Consider the following 23,299-nt stretch of genomic DNA (forward strand, 5'->3'; position numbering starts at 1 on the left):
GTTCATTTCTGTCGTCTGTTTTATTCCATTCTGATACAGTCCACACCGTCCACTTCGCTGCCATTGCATCAATCATTCAGAGATAAAGTTATCAAGTTCCATGTAGTTTTACCAGCACCCTCCCTTCTAAACAAGAACGCAGTAAAGCTCTCACTGCTTAGTGACAGAAACAGGAATGGTGACAGTACTTCCCTGGATGAGCTCTTTCATGAGGAGCTTTACTGCATTCAAAACTATATATAACTATAGCCCTCCGTATTATAAATCTTCTGCTGACAGATATCCCTTTTTTACAATACTTAATCATAACATACTTCATCTCGTCTACTTAACCATTAGAATGGCCTCAGTTTGACGTAACAAGATCACATGTGAATCCGGCGGAACGCTTTCACTCTCGCGCAACGATTGTTATCCAACCGTTGTCTCGTCTTCATTTGCTTTTTAGACATGAGTCGTTTAGGTGTTTATTATGCACTACTATTTAATTCATCTATTCTTCATTAGTTTTTTGGGGTCAATTTTCTTTCTAATGAATATTGTGCTTTCCGAGCAAATCGCCAAGTGTCCACCAATTAAAAACGTGTCCGCATAATCTTTCAACTTGATAATGAGGTGGAAGTCGTTAAATCATTCTTTACTATAGTGTGCGCATCGTAAATCAGTCTCGAATTTCGAACCAAGTCCCGCTATGGCACATTTCCCGGCCTTAAGTCTTATCACGTATATCAGGGTGTCTAAACGTCGGAACGGTTAGGTTAAGTTCACGCTTGAGTTATTTTTGTATTCGGTTAATTTTTAACCCACTTTCTTAAGAGGGAGGTTCTTTATATCTTCCATACGTATCACGCAGGTACTCACATCCAATAATAATGACATTTCTTTACTTATTACATGTCTGGTAATAGAGTTAACTAAAATTAATTATTCTTAATTATTATACAGGAAGGAAATGAAACTATTTAGTTAGCCCTGACCATGAGACATGTAAAGAGCCCTAAACTATGGCGAAGAGTTGGTTCCTTTGAAATAGTAAGTATATTTTTTATCGAGGGGCGAAAACGAGGCTGTTGGGTGTTACGCGGCGCCACCGTTTATGCGGAAAAGACACGGAACTAAAACTGAGCGTAATCTTAGAACGTAACATTTTCGTTATGAATTTTTTTTATAATATCAAATGACGGGACGAACAAGCCGTGCGGCTGATTGTATGTAACAAGTCTGTCCATAACAGTTGCAGTGCCACTGAGAGCTTAAAATTCGCAAAGACCTGAGGGGCACTACCACTGCGCCAGTCACCCTGAAATATAAGATGACAAGTCCCATGTGCTTGTAATTTCACCAACACCCTTATCCTTCAAAACCGGAACACAGTAATGCTAACATTACTGCTTGGCGGCAGAAATATGTAAGGTGGCAGTACTTCCCTGGACGAACTCTTTCACAAGGAGCTCTACTGCGACTAAAATGGTCCACACACACAAGCACTTTTTTTATTGAATTTTCGCTGCGCAGCGATCTCTGTGAAACTAGGTTTATTTACTTTGAGGAATTATTATACTGTTCAATTATAATTATCTTTTGCATATTTTTTTTATATTGTTATAATTTTTGTTTTTGCGATTATTTTAAGTGTTGTTTTAGTTGTAATTATATTGTTTCACTTATTGAACTTTCACCTTTTGGCGCAAACTAGAGCAACTACTGGTTGTTTGAGTTTGTCTAAGTAAATATTAAAAAGTACGTACCTACTTTTAGGGACTTCCCTAGGGGTTAAACGATGCACTTTACTCCTGCTACGCTATGGTGACGTACCATTAGAGCACGAGAAATGAAATATTTAATATATGCAACAGATCCGAAAGAATATTTTCGTTTCTAATGAGTGAATGAGAGCAATTGAGAAAAGAGAGCTCGATATTACACAGGCATGCAATCTGTGTAACAGGTGTGTGCGCCAATTCAGGACGTAGCATTATCAACGTTACAAACTTCATAAGAGACAGTTAAAAGTTGTCTTTTTGTGCCCGTTTAAATTTCCTTCAAGATTTCTATTTCCATATTGCCGACGAGTACATTCCTGGAACATTAATCCATTAGTATGAGTTTAACGTGCGCTTGAGCTGACCCTAAAACCCGTGAAAGTTAGGACACTAACCAGGGCGTACTGACATTTCGTGGTATTTAATGTCGAGGTAGAGGCGACTAAGTATAGACTTGTGGCCAGTGTCTTTGGTTTTGTTGTATAAATACCATTTATTTACTTATTTACTCGGGTTTAATTATTTTCATCTACACTGAAGACGTTTACCTATGGACTATAGTAGCAGAACAATAATTTAAACGGTTAAGAGGTACCTACATGTTTTCATGAAACAAGAGTTGCCTTGTTCTTAAAAGTAAAACTGTTGCACAAGTTTTGATAGTTTTTCAGGTTTCTTCGTTCAGCTAATGTTTCTCCAATGTATAGGGGTGTATTTGACATAATTTTTTATTTTAATTTAAGTACGTTAATAGAGTCGAAATTGACAATTGCAAGAACAAAGATATAACATAATTCGGCAGCAGAAACTGCTCCACTTGCATTTGAACTTAAAATAAGCAAAGGGCATGCCGCTCCTAACCAACGGCTATTGAATAAGTCACGAACGTATTGTACGAGTGTAGTTAAGCAGGAGTGTTGTAGACACTTTATTCGCCTCGCCCACTTTTCGTACTTGGATTTGGCTTTGCATTTGAAACTAAGAAAGATTATGATGTATATGACGACTAAAACAAAACACATGGTATCTAAATGGGCTTTACGAACTGTTTACTAGGGTGTTTCATTTTTCCAAAGATGTGATGTTCATGTGACTTAGATTACGCCCCGAGTCTCAGTGTTCTATAAGATATATACGCTGAATTTCAAGAAGATTGGATAATATTTAGGGGTTGCACTTTGGTCACTTTTATTTCATACTAGTGAAATTTCGAATATTGAAGTGCTTCGCACTAATGGGCTTTTCAATGTATTTCATTATTTTTTTATAATTAATTGTACTTTAAAGTGGGAACCATAATAGGAATTTAGCTACTAGAATAGGTACCTTGTAGTACGTTTATAGGATCTCGAACTCCTCAAAGGAATAGGATTGGACAACATCAGACAACATCACAAACGTCGCACTCATCCCAATGCAAGTACTAAAGGACTTAGTTATGAAAATCGGAAACAATGGCGCTGTCACAAACAGCCAGATACGAGACATTCTATATTGTCAATTTCTTCAGTTTGTTAATCAGGTCAGTCAGTTTTTCATCGTCGGTAAGCTCACGTATTCTGCGGACTGCGTATGCAGCGGAGCTTAACCTGCTGGCCAGGGAAGATATATGTGGAAACCATTGAAGTTTACTATCTAAGGTCACTCCCAAGAAGACTGCTATATTAACAAAGTCTAACTTTTCTCCGTTTATTTCTATGCTTGGACTAGTCGATTTTACGTTAAAACCTTTGATGAATAAAAAAGACGCAATGCTATACTTAAAAGATAATCTCTCTCCCTGTATGTGTACTCGTGCCCATCTACAGAGCAAGTAGTGTTAACAGTCAATAGCATTCCAGAAATCGGTGAACTCCCAGGCCCTTTTCTAGGCCGTTAACTTCCGTTACTTGACCGTGACAGAGCGACGACGACGCAGCGCCCGCTCAGTACGCGTCGAGCGAGCACAGTTTGTTTGCTGATATAACTCACTGCTCGCTCCCAGTTAAGCGTGTACTTGCGCTGATTCTCTCCTATAATCACGCTCTTTTCACGGTAGTGCGCTGCGCCAATATCTGTGCCCATCTAGTTACCCTCAGGCCCGGTACTTAGTTTATTATACGGGTTAAGAGCTTTCAGCCCGCCTTTTGTTCGGTGAACGACCAACTGTTATTTATTTTTCGGGAAAAAAAGAAAATAAAGAAAACTTACTGCTCATTGGTTTGTTGATGCACGTGCTTGTTCGGGCTTCGGTTGTTTTTCTTTAGTTAAGTATAAGTCATTAGCAGGGCGGTTCCAGATGAGTACCTTCGTACAGCCATCTTACTGCATGAACAACTGTCTTTGTCATGGTAAATAAAAGTCAACAAGAAGGTTTTTAATCCCGATGATGATAAAGCGCTTTCAGAGTATAAATTCCACTATAATGCTTGGTAACACATACTCGATATTACTAAGTTACACCCAAAGACGCGAGTGTGAAGGTAATGTGTACCCACAGGCAGGTTTCCAAATGACGTAAATTCGCAATCAAGCAAGTATTATAGCACATCTTTGGGACAGATGACAGTGAGATTCAAACTATGATGCGCGTTGACATCACGTGATGTAAGCCCTGATGTCGGTCGCACCGTTACGTACCTACACAATAAAATTCGAATGCATGATGTCTCTAGCAGGTACTGCAACCGTACAGTTTGAGATATTTAAGATTATGTACGAGAAAGTAACTTTATTGCTTTTGCTTCCGTCCGTCGTAAGATGCTACGTTTCAGTAATAAGTTTTGATGTAAAACAGTTTAGGTACGCTCTAGAATTTTAAATCTTGTTTATGAAGAGCTTCGTGACCTACTTTTGATTTGCCGGTTTTTCACCTTGTTTTACGTAAACCAAAAAGGCCGAAAATATAAAGTGCTTTAGCACTTTGTGTTTTCGGCCTTATAAAGCAAATCTGCAATATGACTGCTACTAAATTACTTACCTATTTACAAAACTAAATAAACTAGATTGCATTTATTTCTTCAAGACTGAAAGTACATACACAGCCTTGAATGCTGCCCCTGTCCGTCCCATATCAAGTCATGATCTGCACCAGTTTCCTGCAACCGTTATGGTCTGAACGATTCGGATCTAACGGAGCCCTTCTCGTGAGTCGCGCCTTCTAACGGTCCCTGGCATTATGCACAGTCGCATACTGTGCATAATGTCGGGTTTACATTGCAGCTTGTCCAGTTAAACAACCGGCTAGACCGGGATCTTCTGAAATAAAATATAGGAGCTCGCAGATAATTTTGGCTCTGTTACTTCCTGGGGTAGTAGTAAAATAAAGGGAAATGACCTTACCTTAGGGTATTTTGAAAAGAGTGCTTTTAATTATTAGCTTGGTTTTATCTCACTTGGATACCTAGGTAGTAGTAGTCGAAGGTGACGCTTCAACAGAGAGTGGATAAGCGCCTGGTGACTATAACCTTCATTTATCGAAATGAATAAACGATAAAATTGAAATAAGCTACAGATATCTATCTACCTGCTTATGTAACAATGAAATATTTTTTTACCTTTTTCGGTACATTTTGGTCTTAGTAACTTAAACAGAAAAACTTTAAATTTTAAACTTAGAAACATACATTATCGACACGTCTCTTAATTTCGATATATCTAACAGTATCATAATGCAAGTTCGCAAATCCAAGGCGGGGCGCACGTAAGGGCCGAAAGTGCCGTTACTCGCGGAAGATCAGAGGTGCCAGTCGCGGTCATTATCAATGCCGTACCGATGTAAACACGGATTAAGTAACGGAGTAAGTGTTTATCTATTAATTGTTTAGGAACGTTGGAGAAAATTAGGAATTTATCAAGTCAAAAAGGAAAATTGCGAAAATTACACAAACGGCAGTATGTCCTCAGAACAAATTATGTTGTATAAGTACATACATTTTTAGCCCTTCAAAACATAAAATATACTTTCACGTATACACTTGTAATTTTATTTATCTAGTACCTAACCCCAAATTGCGCAGAACCCAATTTCAAAAAAAAGGTGAAATAGAGCTTGAGATATTGTAGTCGCGTAACTTTTAACACTTGTCATAAATATTGTGTTTAAAACCTTGTGATTTAGGCCATTGCAAATTTACTTAGAAACGTCATGACTTAGTGCTCCACTCCATTTAGATATAAAAAAAGAAAACAACGAGATTTGGCGTGTTGGGTTCAGCTCTACATGAATTGGATCTGATGCAATTTCTACTTTATTAATTGATTTTATAATTGCAATCCGCCCTTGATTTGATCGTCTTGCCTCCTTCTTTAGATGTTAGATTTGTTATTGCCCGATCAATTTGTTCGTAGTTATGAACTTGACATTTTTCACATGTTTGTTGTTCATGGGACAGTTATATACGTAAATTTAAACTGTTGGGGTATTAAATGCCAAAAAAAAAGATCTTTACTCTGAGTTCGAATTCCGACACTTTGCTCAAATTCTTTAGCATGATCAAGCTATTTATCATAAGTTATTACCTAAATAACTCAGCTTTCCCAATCAGTAATGATTTTGATTATATATTGTTATAATATGCACACAACTGCACGTTAGATACTCTCTCCGTGGCCAAACGGTTACTATGAGGACTGCCACGCAGAGGTCCTAGGTTTGATTCCCGGGCCGGGAGAAATACTTGTTCAGTCTACATTTATTTCTCTCATGAGTGTCCATGGCACCCGCCACACAGGGTTTCCCTAATGCGAGGATATGTTGAGTGTATGCGTTATTTATTATTATTTATTTGTGAGCTGCGAGAGGGGAGGTGTGTATCTGTCAGTATTTTGAAATAACGCCATCACAAATGTACATTGCTCACACATCATAGACAAGAATTCTTAAGAATATTCTTGATAGCATTTTGAAGATGTGATATGTTTTCTAAAGTCATCAGAGCAAACTAACTGTAATAATTAGCAAACGTTAATTAACCCGATTACGTTCCGTTACACTCTGGTTTATTCATGACATGGTGTTGTGCGCCGCAGGTGAGCAGGTGCCGGTGTTCTCAGCAGTTAATTACGTTTTGTTGGTAATTTCACTAAAATTTGTAATTTGCCTGTGTCATTGCAATTTGTAATCAAACGAGGCAATGTTCATCGAATAACTCTAGTAATTAAATCCGTAGCTGTAAGTGTTATATCGTTAAACCTTTCTCCCAGAAGGGTACGCTGAAATGAATGATGAAATAATGAAAAAGTATGATAGCCTACATTAACAAATTATACTAATTATATACCCTTCTAAGCCGTTCGCAGTACAATCTGGTCTTTCGTAAGCGAGGTGGAATTCTCTCATTTGAGCAAACCCGTGTTCAGCAGTTGAACTAATAGGTTAATAGGCATAGTATAAGTTGGCACGGCAGTACAGGCCGATCAGATTTAATTTATCCTATCGACATTATAAAGTCAAATTAGTTTCCGATCATAACATCTTTGTTTATATTATGTTAAGTGTGTGCGTTATTTACTTATTGACACTTTATACACATAATCCATTAAAACTGTGGATGTTAGGCAAAGTTGATTTCATAACTATCTGCCGAACATTGAAATGTTCCGTTTCTTGATATGTTTCTTGATAGTACACAATAGTTCTAGTCTACCTTTGTAACTATAATAATTATAACTTTTTTTTTTAAAAAAACCGACCTCATAAGTTTGTTGCTGGAATTACGTCTATTGGCCAAGTTTTATTGAAATCAGTTAACGGAAAGTGGGTGTAATCCAACAAACAGGATTCTGGAATATTTATAGGAATATTTTCTTGAAATTTGAATGGGGTCACTACTGAAGTACCTTCTTTTCAATAAAAAGATAATCAAGAAATCGGTTCACAAATATCGGAGTAATCGCGTAACATTACCTACACACACTCACAAAATGCACCTCCAAGAACAAGAACCTCCTCCTTTTTTTGAAGTCGGTGAAAAATGCAAGTTAAACATGAACACAGTGCTGTGTCTCTAAACGTTTCGCGGAGGTTACGTACTCGGGCATTCAACTATTTTCTTATTTAAACCGATACTAGGAAGCCTGCTTCTATTCAGAGGGAGTGCAATCAAGCTGAACTCGATTGTTCTGGGCCGGTAACCGCCGCACCGGCGCTGGCGCATCTTAGACGAACACGCCTCCTTTAATCGTCCTGTGGAGAATTAAGCTTGAAAGACAATTCGCTGTATCAAATAATCTCCAGCCCTCTGTTGAGAACGGGTCTCCTCTAAACACACTTAAGAGCGATTACACACGGAGATTTTTAACATCGATGCAAACGCGATGCAGTGGCTAATCGTCTACCTTTACACACACGCGTAAATTTAAGCAGCGATGTAAACGCGCGACTGCATCGATACAAACGCGCGATTGCATATGCCTATTAGAGAGGGAAGTAAACAAGATTTATACATAGGAAATGAAACTATTTTTCCGGATTTAAATCGCGTATATTTGTTTTTTCAAACAAACCGACGTTTCGGGCCCATTACAAACGTCGTTTCGTTCGTACGAAACGTCGGTTTGTTTGAAAAAACAAATATACGCGATTTAAATCCGGAAAAATAGTTTCATTTCCTATGTGTAACAATCGCGAAAACCTAAGAACTCGAGAAGATTTAGACAGTTTATGAGGATTGGTATGTAAAATAATTGTAACTTTTTCATTGATAAAAAACCGACCTCAAAAGTTTGCTTATAAGCGTGTTTTCCATTTCCATATGGGATCCCTTCATCAGATTCTGACTTCTTGGTGACAATGGGACTATCACGGACTCTTTTGTAGACTTTGTATTTTCTTTTCTGGTTCTCCTAGTGACGATGATTTGTTGATTACGTGTTTTCTGTCAAGTGAAAGGTCGACTTTTATTTGCAGAAAATATTTTATGAAATTATTTTATTTGGAGAAATTGATGAATACAAGGACATGCCTATAAAATTTGAAGACTTCCTTCGATTTTCATGAGAACCCCCCATCAGATGCCGACTTGGCGACAATGAGACCACCACGAGAGTGCACCCTTTCAAACAAAAAAAGAATTTTCAAAATCGATCCAGAATTGACATAGATATATCTGTAAACGTACTTAAAACATACATACAGCCGAACGTATAATCCGCTTTTTTTTAAGTCGGTTAAATAGATGGTATAAGGGAATTATCCGTATGTTCACGATGTATTCTTTTGTCGTTAAAATTGTAAATCATAAATTAATGAATCTAAGCTGTATTTATGGTTCGTAAAAGAGCGGATCGTATCCTTGTGTTCACAATTCGCTTACTACCTCTGAGCTATCGCTGCTTAACAACATGTACGAGAAGGCGAATACAAAAAAGGTCTTGTGGAAGTGGTTAATTATCATGTGCAAAGATTATAGCAAAATAAATTGGAAAAGCTTTAACCAGAGGTTATTGAATTGGTAGAGTGATGAAGCGCAGTTTATTGCTGAAGATTAACTAACGAGTTATGGGAAAGGTTAACGAACTAAATACGTAAATATTGTGATTATAATTCGGTGGTTTATAATTGCATTTGTTATTATTGTTACAAGTAAGTTGTAAAACAAGGTACACGTTTTCAAATAAGCAATCAACGCATATCTCTTTCTATATGAAATACGTGTATAAGATGATGAGGTCATGGTCGTCTATCACAACACAAGGGTTTGAATGATAAACCTAAAGCTCACACAATATCGAAAGCATTAAATCAGGTCTCATTCTTTTACAATGTCAGCAAAGACAATTCTTATAGAAATAAGCAGTACCTTTTGTTTGTGTTTTCCGTTTTACCAAATGTGATTTGTGTTTTCGTGTACAGTAAATAATTAAATAAATGAACAATTACTTCCCTGTCAAAGATTGTACATAACAGCACCTCAGTCAAGTCAAACCTCTTTTGTTCGAATATCGCCTCCAGTACAACGAAACAAAATCCATTAATGTGTAGTTGATGTGCTGCCGTCTGTACTATATTTTGGATACAGTCACCGTGTTATTAAGCAACTTCAAAAGAGGAGGAGGTTCTCAATTCGATTGTATTTTTTTGTGTGTATGTTACGCTATTAGGCTATATTCAAAGTGGCGGCGAGTGCGGGTGCGGGTGCGTGTGAATCAAATGTGCGTAGACGCTCGTTGCGTTCACAGTGGTCACGCGGGTAGATCTATTGGCTCGGTCCGCCCGTACCTTTCACAGTGCTTGGTCTAGCGTCTGTTTGTGATTTTGACGTGTGGATCTACTCGCTCGTAGCCGCTTCGGCACTGTGAAAGGGAAGACGCCAAGACCCGCGTGCCCGCACACACCGCCACGCCCGCGCCTGCACTCTGAATGAGGCCTTGCTCCGGCAGTTGTGAACCAATTTTGATGATTCTTTTTTGTTGGTTGGAGGGTACACAGTATTGGTCCCATTTAAATTTGAAGAAAATATTCCATCTCTAAGGGTGGTAAAGTAGGGGATGAACCCGGTTTTGCGCTCTTTCCGGTGACTGATTTCAATAAAACTTCGCCGATAGATATAATTCTACAAACTTTTAAGGTCGGGTTTTTTTTATAGAAGAGTTATGTTACACTTGGGCAAGTTAAAGTACATAATACCGGTCTCCCCACGTTAAATACCGTTAGAAGCCACTGTTATGAGGAAGCACACTAGCGAGGACGTCGCATACTCCACATATTAACCCTACAATGCAAGCTTGCCGCTATGCACCGTTACAACAGCACACGATGATTTTCTGAGAACTTGCGCGGGCTACTGCGAGAGGTCTACATGTAATCTGTCAAACAAATAGGCAGGCAATACGAATCTCCACGTAACTCCGAATATAGAAGCGTGCATGTTTCAGAAACCAGTTAGTGAGCTCCTTATGAAAGATTTCATCCAGAGAAGTACACCACCTTACCTACTTCCGCCGCCAAGCGGTATTGTCAGCATTATTGTGTTCCGGGTTGGAAGTGTAAGCTTGTCATGTCTCAGGGTGACGTACGTACGGACGTAGTGATAGTGCCCCTAAGATCTTTGCGATTTAAAGCTCTGAATGGCCGTGCAACTGTTGCGGACGGGCGTGTCGCCTCCAGCCACCAGGCTCACGACTTGTTCGTCCCGTCACTTGGTATGATAAAAAAAATCAAATCTGTGGTGGTAGTCCTAATTAATTTCGTTTGGTCCGTTTCTTTCAGGGTTATAACAGCTGTTAAAGTATTTACACATTGGAAATATAACTATTATTTTGGATCTAAATCGTGTATATTTGTTTTTCAAATAACCAACGTTTCGGGGTCCCGCGGTCACGAGTGATTGAAATGGTACAGCCACCAACCAGTTAAGCGTAAAGGCGGCAACAAACAAACGCTAGCATTAATTGGGATTTTTTATCCCATTTTTTACTGGCAACTACTGGGATGTTTTAATTTCCATTTCTCACCACTGGCCACCCTATAACATATATATGTTGTGGGTTTTTTTTACATTTGTGCAGGTTTCATCACGATGTTTTCCTTCACCGAAAAGCTCAAGCTCAATTTCAAATTAAATTTTGCACATCAATTCCGAGAAACTCAGAGGCGCGAGCCCAGATTCGAACCCACGATTTGTACTTGAGAGGAGGTACGTCAAACCATTATGCTGCCTTGGCTTTAAAATGTATTAATTGAAGAAAATTACTTATATTAATAAACTCTTGATAACAACTACTTTAAATAAAATATTAATTTTGAAAATTGCGACCACAAGTTTTAGTTCTTCACACAAATATCGGATGGACCGTGCGCATTTTGTGGGCAATGTAACTTTGCTAAAGTTACCATGAGTACGTTCACCATTTGCAAAATGGTCGCACCATTATTACAGCTTGTAACCATATATCTATGCTTGTAACAGTTAGTACATCCTTGAATATATTTGAATAAACAAAGAAGGACTTAACAACACGACAAAAACAAATAACAAGCGGCATCTTTTTCCCGACCTTGTAGATGGAAGACACGACATCTGAAACCTGTTCCGACGCGACTCGAGGCTAGTGTAATTTATCAACGTAACTAGCTAAAGAGTTCTTTCATTTGATTAAACTTTTAAAGTGTGTTTAATGTCAAAGATCGAATGGTAACGACCGACTAGGTTACGTCTCGTACCAGTATATCAGCAAACAATATAAAGTCCGTATAAATCTCTGGAAGGAGAGATACCCCACGGCATCACTCATTTCGCTGTCGGAACACCTCCCTCCTGAGCATAATCTACCTTGGCACACTTGGAAGTCTTTAAATAGACTGCGGACCTAAGTCGGCCGAAGCAAGGAGAGCATGCACAGGTGGGGTTATAGCTCTGAGAGCGCATGTATTTTTGGGGTCTCTTCCCAGACTATGGCACATCTTTTGTCCTTTTGCAGGTATACCTGCATACGCGAGGATCTGTACAACGCCACTGATAATGCTGTGTCAGTCGCCGAGTACTGGTCCTCACAAATATAAACGTCAGAGTCGACACGCTAAGAAGAAGAAGCAAACAACAAAAATCTGCATTAGGCACAGGTGTGGCGAAAAGTTACATTATAAGGGTGGTTCAATCCTTTTTGACGACATCAAAGTGCTAATATAAGCTCTCTTTAAATTATGCAAGGTATACATACAATCATATTGACAAGTTTTTCTACAAACAAGCTTTACGAATATATCACACTTCGAAACCAGGGATGGCGTAGTGGTAGAATTAGCGGCCTAAATTATTAAATTTCTTCAATGCTTTCTCGAGCTTTCATTTTTTGCATGTTGTCCTCAGTTCAACATCCGCGCGAATATTAGACTATTACAAAGTACATTTCTGAGGTCGCCTGTCTTCAATGTTTACCGATCTTTGCAGATGGTTAGTAATTCAGTGGAATAAAAGTTACTTGCTTATTGCGAGGGCGAGAGACGGCTCGTAGGTATCCCTATGACTTTAATTTCTAAGTTACATATATTTGTAAATGTTCGTAGCAATGCCTCTCGGTAGTGGTGAAGCAAAATATCACGATGAAAGCTGCATGTCGGAGGTTCTACCGCCCTTGGAAAACGTGTCAAGTCCTCATCCCACATTAGAACAACTTGGTAGACTATGCTCTAACTATCTCCTTAGATGTGAAACATATAATAAGTTGGTGGTGATGATGATCAATGTTTCAGAGCATCTCTGAAACATTGATCATCATCATGATTAAAGAGGCAGGAAACGGGAACGAGGTGCGTACACAACTGATTACGGTATTATATGCGATTATGTGACGACGTAATAGTCTCTATTATAATGGTTTGTATGTAGGTACGACCATGATATACATTTTTCTTTTGCAAAGATATCTTAATAGGTCAAAATGAAATAAGCAGCTTCCTGTTCGCAGCGGTGAGAAGTATGGGTCTGGTTTTACTCCATATCCATTAAATTAATATGTAAGTAAGAGCACCACTTAGTATTATTTAAACATTTATTAGGTAGCCTTAAGTAATATTAACAAGTACTAGTAGAATACAAAACATAGCCTCAAACAAGGATAACAGAAATACTGTGTGATTTCTCGCTACGCGCGGATGCGATCGATGCGATGGTCATGCGATCACTGCACAATGTACATGCGACTTATAATTATACTATGGGAAATACAAAGAACATAGTTATTATTTACGATTAACGTGACCTCATTTCTACCGATTTGAAGACTTTAATTTTATCATCGTCGTCATCATTTCGGCAAAAAGACATCCACTGCTGAACTAGGCCTCCCCCAAAGAATGCCACAACGATCTGTCCTGCGCCGTTGCTGCTTTAAGATTTCTCATAGATGGCGCTACGACTAAAAAGTCGTTGAAAGACCAAGTACAAAAACACGACGCAAGCACATAGAAAAATTCGTGAGGTCCGTTGGTTCGTTCCGTGGCTTAGTTGGTATAGCGTCTGGCACGGTATGCAAGAAAACGTCGGTTCGAATCCGACCGGACCGAAGGAATTTTTTCTGAGTGTTCGATCTTTGTATTAATAATTATAACAAACTAGTGGAGTAATTTCACAAAAAAATAATTGAATATCAATTCAATAAAAATTTAATTAATACAGTTATAAATAAATTATAATTTCTAGGGTGCTAGTGAAATTACAGGCACATGGGACTTGCGTCTCTGGGTGACGAGCGCAGTGGTAGTGCCCCTCAGATCTTTGCAATTTAAAGCTCTGAGTGGTACTGCAACAGTTATGGACAGGCGTGCAGCTTGCCATCAGGCGCACGACTTGTTCGTCCCGTCACTTGATATTATAAGAAAAATATTGTAAATGTGACGGTGGTTCCAAAGTTACATTTCATTTGTAGTATTTTTATCGAAAGTGTATACGTTCGCCTAGAAGAACACAGAGTACCCTCTGTGTGAGTGTGTTATGTACCCATAACCCATTATTAACATAACCCATATGCATATTGCATATCTACACAAAAAGCGAAACTAAATTCTAACCTACATAGTATAAAACTTTGGCGTATTTACATTTACTAAAATTTCACACAAATGATACAGGTCAAGTTCGTTTAAGTCTAACTTGTGTTATGAAAAATGTTACTGTTCTGCAGTATTTCTTTATTTTGAAACATGTGGTTGCAACTATGTGGTTGGTTTTGTAACGAGTACCGTTTTTGAATAACTAAGCAGTCCTCTCAGGACTTTGTTGTGTAGTTGCGAAATTACGAACATACATACGAAATACAAGTTTATAGAAGTGGTTGTCAAATTCTCTAGCCATCATAATGATTTATTTATAGGTGTACACAGATTTAATCGATTCTTTGACGATCAATACGTGAGATCAAACAAAATGTGTGAGCAACAGACGATCGACATCGTATTTTCTGTTGATCTATAGGTATGATTTGACAAAATCGAGGAAGTCAATGTGTAAAAGCTAGGTACAGACGAGCGACAGCCAGTGAATGTGTAAGAAACAAATTATCGATATCGTATTTGTTTGTCGATCGACAGTGGAATTTAAAATTAGGCTAAAGTTGCACGATTTTAACCCATACAATAATGATTGATAAAATCGAGCATATCTTTTAGCTGACAGAGTTTACTGATCGGCACATCTGAGCACCTAGGTATTACGATTTTCAAAAACCGAGCAAATACAGATTTGTTCGATTGTGCCTACAAAGGTATGTTAATGTGGCGTTTGATGTTTCGCGACGGGATGACAATGACGTCTGACCAGGGGGCCTACTTAGCAGCCAGTCAAGTTTCATGCAATTCACTTGACGTGGTAAAACTGAATTGCTTAAATTCGTATCATGACCTACACAAAGTTGAACGGGAATGGCATGACAGGATGATGAGTTTTACTTTTTAAACGTTAATTATTGTCTCTGGCTGGCTGACATCTAACAAGAGCGAGATGGAACTACTTATTAAAAGATAAAATGAACGAAACAGACCAATAATCGATTGTATTCAAAATGAGAATAATTAATACTTTTTTAAATTAATTTTATTACTGATTATACTTATTGCGTTGTTTTGTAATATCGGCAACTTTTCAATCATACTTTGCAATTTGTTGTACGACAAAATTACATGTCATGTTTAAGTCATTATCATTGAAATGAATAAGGCGAGTTTGTAATTTGATAACATAATTGGAACGTATCTTGTATTCGTACATTTTCATTGATTGCATTAAAGTAAAATTTGGCACTATTCAAAAGTTATTTTATGATTTTCGCTGAGTCAATAAAAGTATTAAAATGATTAAAATACCATTTAAAAATTGCAATAACGTTCATGCCAATAATGTGTCAACAATACTTTAAAGATTGGAAACTCGAACTAAAACATTCAAAAAACGCTCAATAGTTAATTAATAATATTTATTTATTGACAATTGGCTATACAGCCTAAAAAGACAAGAAATAATTATGAAACTGGAAATATAACAAAACTTTAAAAAAAAAGAAATTTCTTAAAAATGTAACAAATCTAAACAAGTTAGTCACGGCGTAACTTTGTTTGAATTGCTTTTTGACAGATGAAACCGCCATGTGCATGGCAATGGTTTTTGTGAGGTCATAGTACGAATTTGACAGGCAATCCAACTTACAGGCTTAAATAGGATTGCTCTAAGAGCTCATAGTAGGCCCCCAGGATTGCGACCGTCACTCGATAACATACGTTGATCATCAGTCCGTCGTACCTGGTAACTTATCTACATAATTTACGGACAAATACTTAACGTGAAAATAATTATTTCCGTTATCTGAGACAAAAAGAAAAGGATTGGAAGAACAATATAACAAACAAAAGGAATATTTAAATTGCAGCAGCACAATGGTACAATTAGAACGTCAAAGATCATTACCATTGACAGCTAAATGAATGTGTGCCTGTGCTTTGTTTGTGTGAGGTGTCGAGGATGACTACATATGATTACCAGAAGTTCTTAAGCAATTCAACATGTTTTTTGTCCATAGCTGTTACACTTGCTGTACATTAATGTAAAAAAAAGGAAAATCCATGAACTTGTTCAATCCTACGTAATTCAACAAAGTCCTCTAAACATGTGTATTTCGCAACATAAACAAAGCAAAGCGAGATGTTCGCTACAACAGCTACAATGGTACAATCGATGGAGCCACACAATGGTCGAGAAATGGCCGAATGGCCGGATCTTTTGCAACCCATTATTGGTTTGCACGTCATGGAGATTACACCATACATTAGCCTGATTTCAACGGTTGTTAGCTCTACAGGTTTAACAATTAGGTTTCTGTGTTTCTAAGATCTATAGACGAAGAAGGGCAGTCTTAGTCTTTTGTTCCCAAATCGGTGATTGATAGACGCGGTGATCGTCGTTTTGGTGACACTGCACCAGCACCAATTGCGCTCGTCACATGCGACTTCCAATCAGAAATTCTGATCTGTTATTTTTCATATTACCATTTTAATTATTTGCTCCAGCTCAAGGATTGAATCACATTGATATACGGATTGTATCTAAATAAGACGCTGTAGACGGCAGCAGCTTATTAACAACTTTACTGCCTACGTTACATCAAGTTTTCATCATACCACTCCTTCGTGCACTTTTTATCCATATAAGGTAGGTATACAATTACTTAAAAGGTATGTCCACCGTATGTCTCGAACGTAATTTGTATAAATCACCAAAATCTTCACGAGCCGCAAGGAAACGTAATTCCGTGAATAACTGCGGTATATTAATGATAATATGTGGTCAAATGCTACCATCATACATGCACATTTAAATGCATACAAAAAGGTACCTCATTTCATGACGGAGGTCAACTGGAGAAATCTATTTCGTATACCAGAAAGCACAGTAGGTATAGAACAGTAAATGACACGACCAGGCTGATTCTGCAGTTACAAGTAAAGAAAAAATAATTGAAGGAACAAAGATGTGAATCGAGCACCAGGGGAAGACAGACATTTAGGTATAGTACGTCAGTCTGTATTTAAAAACAGTTCAACGAGAATTCCAAGTCTCGACACAAACATATATTCTTAACATACAGTATACCTACTACATTCCGAGGCATTAATTTCATGTAATGTCTACGTATAGAGAAGCCGCCACGAGAGACGTCGCCTTACGTAACGCAAGATAGCACCGCGGCCGACAGAAAAACAATCATTAAGTCCATTCGGCTTCCTCTTCCTGGCACGTCCCTCTTGCTTGAATAAACGATGAACCATTACTGTCGCTGCTGGGACGGAACCACAAACTTACCCATGCAGATGGCAAAATTTAAAACTAAAGGAATGGTTCTTGCAAATGCCAAAGTTAACTGAAATGATAAGGTGGTAGGTATTATAACTATTTTTGTTATGGAATATTGTTTCTGTATCCTTCCTTACTGGGTTGTCAGTGGCTTAACTTGCAATTTGTTACAGGAACTCTTCGACATTGTTCAGCAGCTACCTTGTGTTTGGGCTCAGGTGATTCGTTTTGATGAGGACTTCCATAGCGTTTCAGTTATCACGATAAGAGGTGCAACGAACACAGCAAAAGCGGAAAAGCAAACTTTTGAGATCGGTTTTTTTTTTATAAAAAACTTATAATCATATTATGTTAACAATACGTTGAAATAATTCAGCTTTTGTAATTAAGCACAAACTGTTCTTCTGGGCTACTATACCTTACTACCTACTTTACCGTTGGGAATATGATGGGAGATTGAGGTAATATATTTAAATATGACAACGAAATGTTGTTTGCCGACCTGCGCCTCCTTAAATATTTAATCAACAATTAAAATCCAAAAATAACACTTGAGAATTTAGAAATAAAAATAGAATGTCCGGAAACAATGTCCAGAATCACGAACATCACGACTTCGATCCTCCGCCTTCGTGACTCTGCCAGGGAACATTGGAAGATATAGGAACGTATTTAAAATAACCCTCACTAGAACTCTGTACCGAGAGACACTGTAACTACACTTACATACATAAGAGCTAGAGTCTTTGCATATTGAAGATGTATTTACAAGGTAACCAGTTTGAAACCTACGCCCTAGTCTGGTCTTAGTCACCAACAGAAAATTACACCAATAGATATGCGGCCACTATTCTAGCGCCGTGCATACAGAAGCCGGTATTTCAACATTTTTACCTTTATCACCTATCAAGCCACGTTGAACGCTGTAAAACAGTTTCTCCGAAAGAAAAATATCCGCAAAGATTCGAATCGTTGCGGCCAATAGCCGATAATTGGCTGTGCTTGTCCACCGGATGGATAGCATAGATAAACCAGTAAATGTAATGGTAGGCATATTCGTGGTAGGTACACTATGACACTTAACATTGTACGCAAGTTACTTACGAACCTGCTGCGTACCCAATTACTATGTGAACACCGCAGTTTTAAAATTAACTAGACAGAGACACGTTTCTTTCAAAATTACTAGTTAAAAGTTATAACAAAAAGTATAGAAAGCTTAGATATTATGCAGTAAAAGTGTCAAAAGAAAACAAACTAGGAATGCGTCTGCAGCTCGTCGTAAAAAAAGCTATTCATCTATTACAGAGACGGAATCAATTCAATTTCAATGAAATCTGTTTTTCTGCTAACCATTTGCAAAGTGCGATAACCTTGCCATATAGGTAATGAAAACATTACAAATCTCACCGATTTCGAAAAAAAAAAACTTTTTTATACTTTCCATTACGGCGGCAAAAATAACACCAAATACAATTCATCCATAGACACGTAGGCTCGATGTTTTTTTTCGCTCGTGATGATCAGTGGAGCATGGCAGAGAAAAGAAAAAAAAATTATTGAAAACATGAGTAGTGCAGAAACTTGTTGAATTATTTTCACGTAACTTTCGCCGAATAGAGGCAAATATCATTATATTTTTCATTTTAGCAAACTTTTCTGCATTTAGGGTGTAAAATTACGCGACCAGTGCGCAGTGGCTTTTTGTGACGATCTCCTGACATATTGAAAAGTTCGTCACTTTGTGATAAAAAATATAGAAGAGCTTATTCCAGACGGCAAAACTTTTGTAAATTCCTAACAGTTCTTAAAAGTTTGCTCAAAATGCATGTTGCTATGAGTACAATCACCAACTGATATTTGGTCGGATCTTTTGGTTGCATAAAGAGCTGAGTAAAATAGCCGCTAATTTCGTGAGTCATTGTGACAAAGGCCAATTTGTTTTGTGTGAAATGCCGAAGAACACTTACTTCCTCTTTTGATCTAATCTGGGAAATTACCTAATTGTATATGATAATGCTTAAGGAAATACATAGGTAACCAGTTACATACAGGCGCGTTTTTATGGAGCCGATGAACCCTGTAGGTCTTATGTAGTCTCCTCACTTAATGAAGAAATCGAACCATTTTCATATTTTACTTGTATACACACTTTTAATTTTAAAGAATACTCATTCATATACACACATCGAAAGGGTCCACGCATAAAGCACGTTATTGCCATTAAAAAACTAGATTTTTCAGTAATTAGCAAAAACGTGCTTGACTCCTAGCACTTTCGATGTATGATACTTGTTAAAAATATCAGATAATCCGGGAAGTAAGTACTATTGAATCATTTAAACAATCATGTCAAACCAACGTAACTATTATTGCATTTGAGTTCGGGAAACCGTTCACTAAACGTCGCGTAAAATATATGCAGGTAGGTAATTTCCTTTATCTTATTGTTAACCAGAAAGGTTTTTTTTTTCTTTCATAAATAGCGTTCACCATTTGAGTGCATCGTAAAATGTTTACTTAGCTCGTTTAACTATAATTATTTTTGATTTATACCTACCTAGGATAACTATACTGTGACACAATGCCAGGCGAGTCGATATTCCATGATAATTTTGACGCATTTATTGCAGTTTTTCCATAAGTTTTATTTTCGTCATCTTTTTGTATGGATGAGAAAACTTAAAATACTTACTAATATGTATTGGGGTTTGCGCAAGATGTTTACTCAACATAGTTATAAATTAGTTACTTTGTCACAGTACTGTTTTTCAGGCTGCGGGTAATGACTTTGTTTCGATCGATTACTATTATTGTAAGTAAATAAATGCATAACAAATATTCAAGCCATCAAGCCGTCTCAATGATTGATCAGTTACGTACTTATTCATTTTATTAATTCGAGACACAACGGTTCACTTTGCAGTCCACAAATATGCTTCTCTTTAATATTTTTGTAGTAGTATAACCTGTAGCCGCACTAAGTGTATGCCTGTGGTTTTAATTTTATTTATTCCAGTTGCAACGTCCCGGAGCAAATGTAATAACTTCTGCCTCGTAAATAAATATCAAGCTCGGCAATAAAAGATCTTGAATACATCTGTTATCCTTTCTCAGAACGCATTGAAAGTAATAATCCCAGTGCACAATTTCCGACGACTGCAAGACAACAAATTACCTCTCATTACGATAAAATTAGCATCCACACTACTTATGTTATCTACGAACTGTCTAAAATAGTAAACACGTTTTCTGCATCCGAAGCGCGAACTCAGCATTCTATCAATCCTGTTTACTCACCACTTCGGTTACTACAGAGGAATCCTCGGCGTCCACATCGATTCAGCGACGATATTTCAATTTACTTGTTGTGTGGAGACGCACGAGTGCACTGTTTTGTTTTTTCAAGTCATCAACATCAATTCCGCGTGAGGTTGAACTTGGAACGCGAGCGAAGCGCACGTCGGCCGTTCCGCGCGTTCGTCTATCTACTGGTGCTTTCTTGGCTCCACTTTCTTGGGCTGCGGGCTAGAGGCCTCGAGTGCGGCGCTGCGGCCGCTGGGCCACACACCACCTGCCAGTGGCATGTTAACGGGATGCTCGCTAGCTAGACTACCTCCAGTGTTGCAGGGATTTACCATTCTTAAGAAAAACGTAATAAAAGTAACACATAGAAACGTTTCGCATTTATTCTATACGAACGATACATCGAGGTGATAAGTACCCATTTTATCCTAATGTAAATAATTTTTAGTTTTAAATAACTTACAGGTACTAGTACTAATTCTAAACTGCTTATTAATATGAACAGCAATTTTCGTGTTTATTAACAGATTAAGTAACTAACTACACGTCGCTTTTAGCATTTTCTATACAAATTCTTAAAACTAAATGATCAAATATATTAGTAATAACAAATTTTCCAATTTGGGTCTAATTTTTAATTAACGTATTCAATATTTTATATATTAAATTCTTGTATTTCAAACCTCTATATTCTTTGAAATTGTATTTCAGTTCGGGTTGGATATGTACAAGGAATTAAATTTTTGTTCACAAGATTCTCCACAATGAATTTTGCCATTTATGAAATATAATTCTGCATCTATATAAAATACTTGGCACGCGCAGAACACAGATAAGCGTGACTACACTGGTTAGTAAGTAGTACAAATGTAAACAAGAAAAAGAATATAATAATGATTGAAGGGACTGCACTTTTTTAAGTTCAGAAATGCGTCTCATTTTGAGTAAAACGTTTGTATAAACCATCGTTCGGAATCATTCAATATTATAATATGTTCAATTAGTAAGCACACCCATTAAAAATATCACAGTTTACGGTTACGTGTTAATCCTGCCAACATCTATCTATCTATCATTAATATTTTTATTCTTATTTTGTTTGTAAAATATTAATTGTATTTGCTTATACCTATTAATCGTCCTCGTTCCGTCACTAAATTGTTGGCGAAATAGAAACTAACTCTGCAATTCAACAGATTCGAAAAGATATTACAAAAGCTTTTCGTTAAGGTTTCAAATGAACAGCTTAAGGTTTAACGAACGAAGTTTACAACGGAATATACAATGTTAACTTAATTAATATTGAATGCCAGTCCAGTTGCTTTGGGAGTGTGTTTATTTATTGTGCATACGTTATAATTTTTTTGTAATTTGGGTTTCATATCACTTTTTCGAGTAAAAAAAAAGAAAAGGAACCATTTCATGGTCGTTTATTAGCATTTCATTTTACTAATGACCGGAAGTATATAATTGATCGTAGCCGCCGGTGGCCTTGTTCGTATTTGTCTTTTGTAGTAATTAATAATAATGATGATTCCGCTTCCCTTCCTTTGTTCTAAGCCGCATTGGGGATCAAATCTTGTGCAGTGTCAGCGTCAGGGAGGGCATTCATTACCCTGCACGGCAGTCTGCCGCACAAGCAGGAGACTGCTCACACTCTATCCTGTCTCGCAGGACGCCTTCCAGGATGCAGGATGGCTTGCACGCTGCGGCTACGATCGTTACTCTCGTCATACGTGCAACCAACCGTAGGTACGCGAAACGAAATGTCTATCTATTGCGGGGTTGCCAAACAATAAAAAAAAGGCCAAATGAATTTAAGTACGCGTTTTTAAAATGTTTATGTTATTTCTATCAAGTTCTATGCTTATTGCGTGGAATAGTAGCGCAGTGCGCAGCATATACATAGCGCAGTGTTATACATGTATGATGTATAAAATATTTTTTATGAAAAAAAAAACCGAATTTTATTATAGAGAACAAAAAAGATCATGTCCATTTTAAAAACACGTAATGAAACAAGTATTACATTCATTAATAAAAGGTTGAGATAAGTTGGAGAAACAAAGTGTTTTTTTAATATGTAGGTAATAAAAATTATGGACTGCAAATTCATGTTATGAAGGCAGTACGACTCATGTACATTTTGACATTTTATTTTAAGCCTCGTTTACACTTTCAATAATTGTTATAATGACAGAAATTCCAAAAAAATATGCTACTGTAACTTTAAATGAAATTTCTGGTCTGAATCTAAGGGCTATATGGACCTTGGGCGTTGATTCAAACTTATTTAAAAAAGTTTGAATTCGGTTGTACGCGTCTGGCAACTCCGATTGTCTGTTTGTTACAAAAAATATTGATCGATTTCCTACAACTCCATATTGGTTAGTAGCTCCCACTGATGTCATAATCATAGTGCTCGTAAAGGTTCAGTACGAAACGAGGACCATACTTCTGGAAGCTCTA

The 23,299-nt window shown here is 37.4% G+C and overlaps 1 protein-coding gene across 1 annotated transcript in view; it reads right to left on the reverse strand.

Moving 5' to 3' along the window:
- Positions 1 to 21,014, reverse strand: part of LOC113225581 — a 34,600-nt gene extending 13,586 nt beyond the window's left edge. The window contains exon 1 of the mRNA XM_026457910.1: positions 20,825 to 21,014. The gene's annotated coding sequence lies outside the window, so the exon portion shown is untranslated. The remainder of the gene's footprint in view (positions 1 to 20,824) is intronic.
- Between the last annotated feature and the right edge of the window lie 2,285 nt (positions 21,015 to 23,299).

The sequence above is a fragment of the Hyposmocoma kahamanoa genome, unplaced genomic scaffold, assembly GCF_003589595.1.
Source record: "Hyposmocoma kahamanoa isolate Upper Pololo Valley unplaced genomic scaffold, ASM358959v1 168, whole genome shotgun sequence".
NCBI classification, from domain to species: Eukaryota; Metazoa; Arthropoda; class Insecta; order Lepidoptera; family Cosmopterigidae; genus Hyposmocoma; species Hyposmocoma kahamanoa.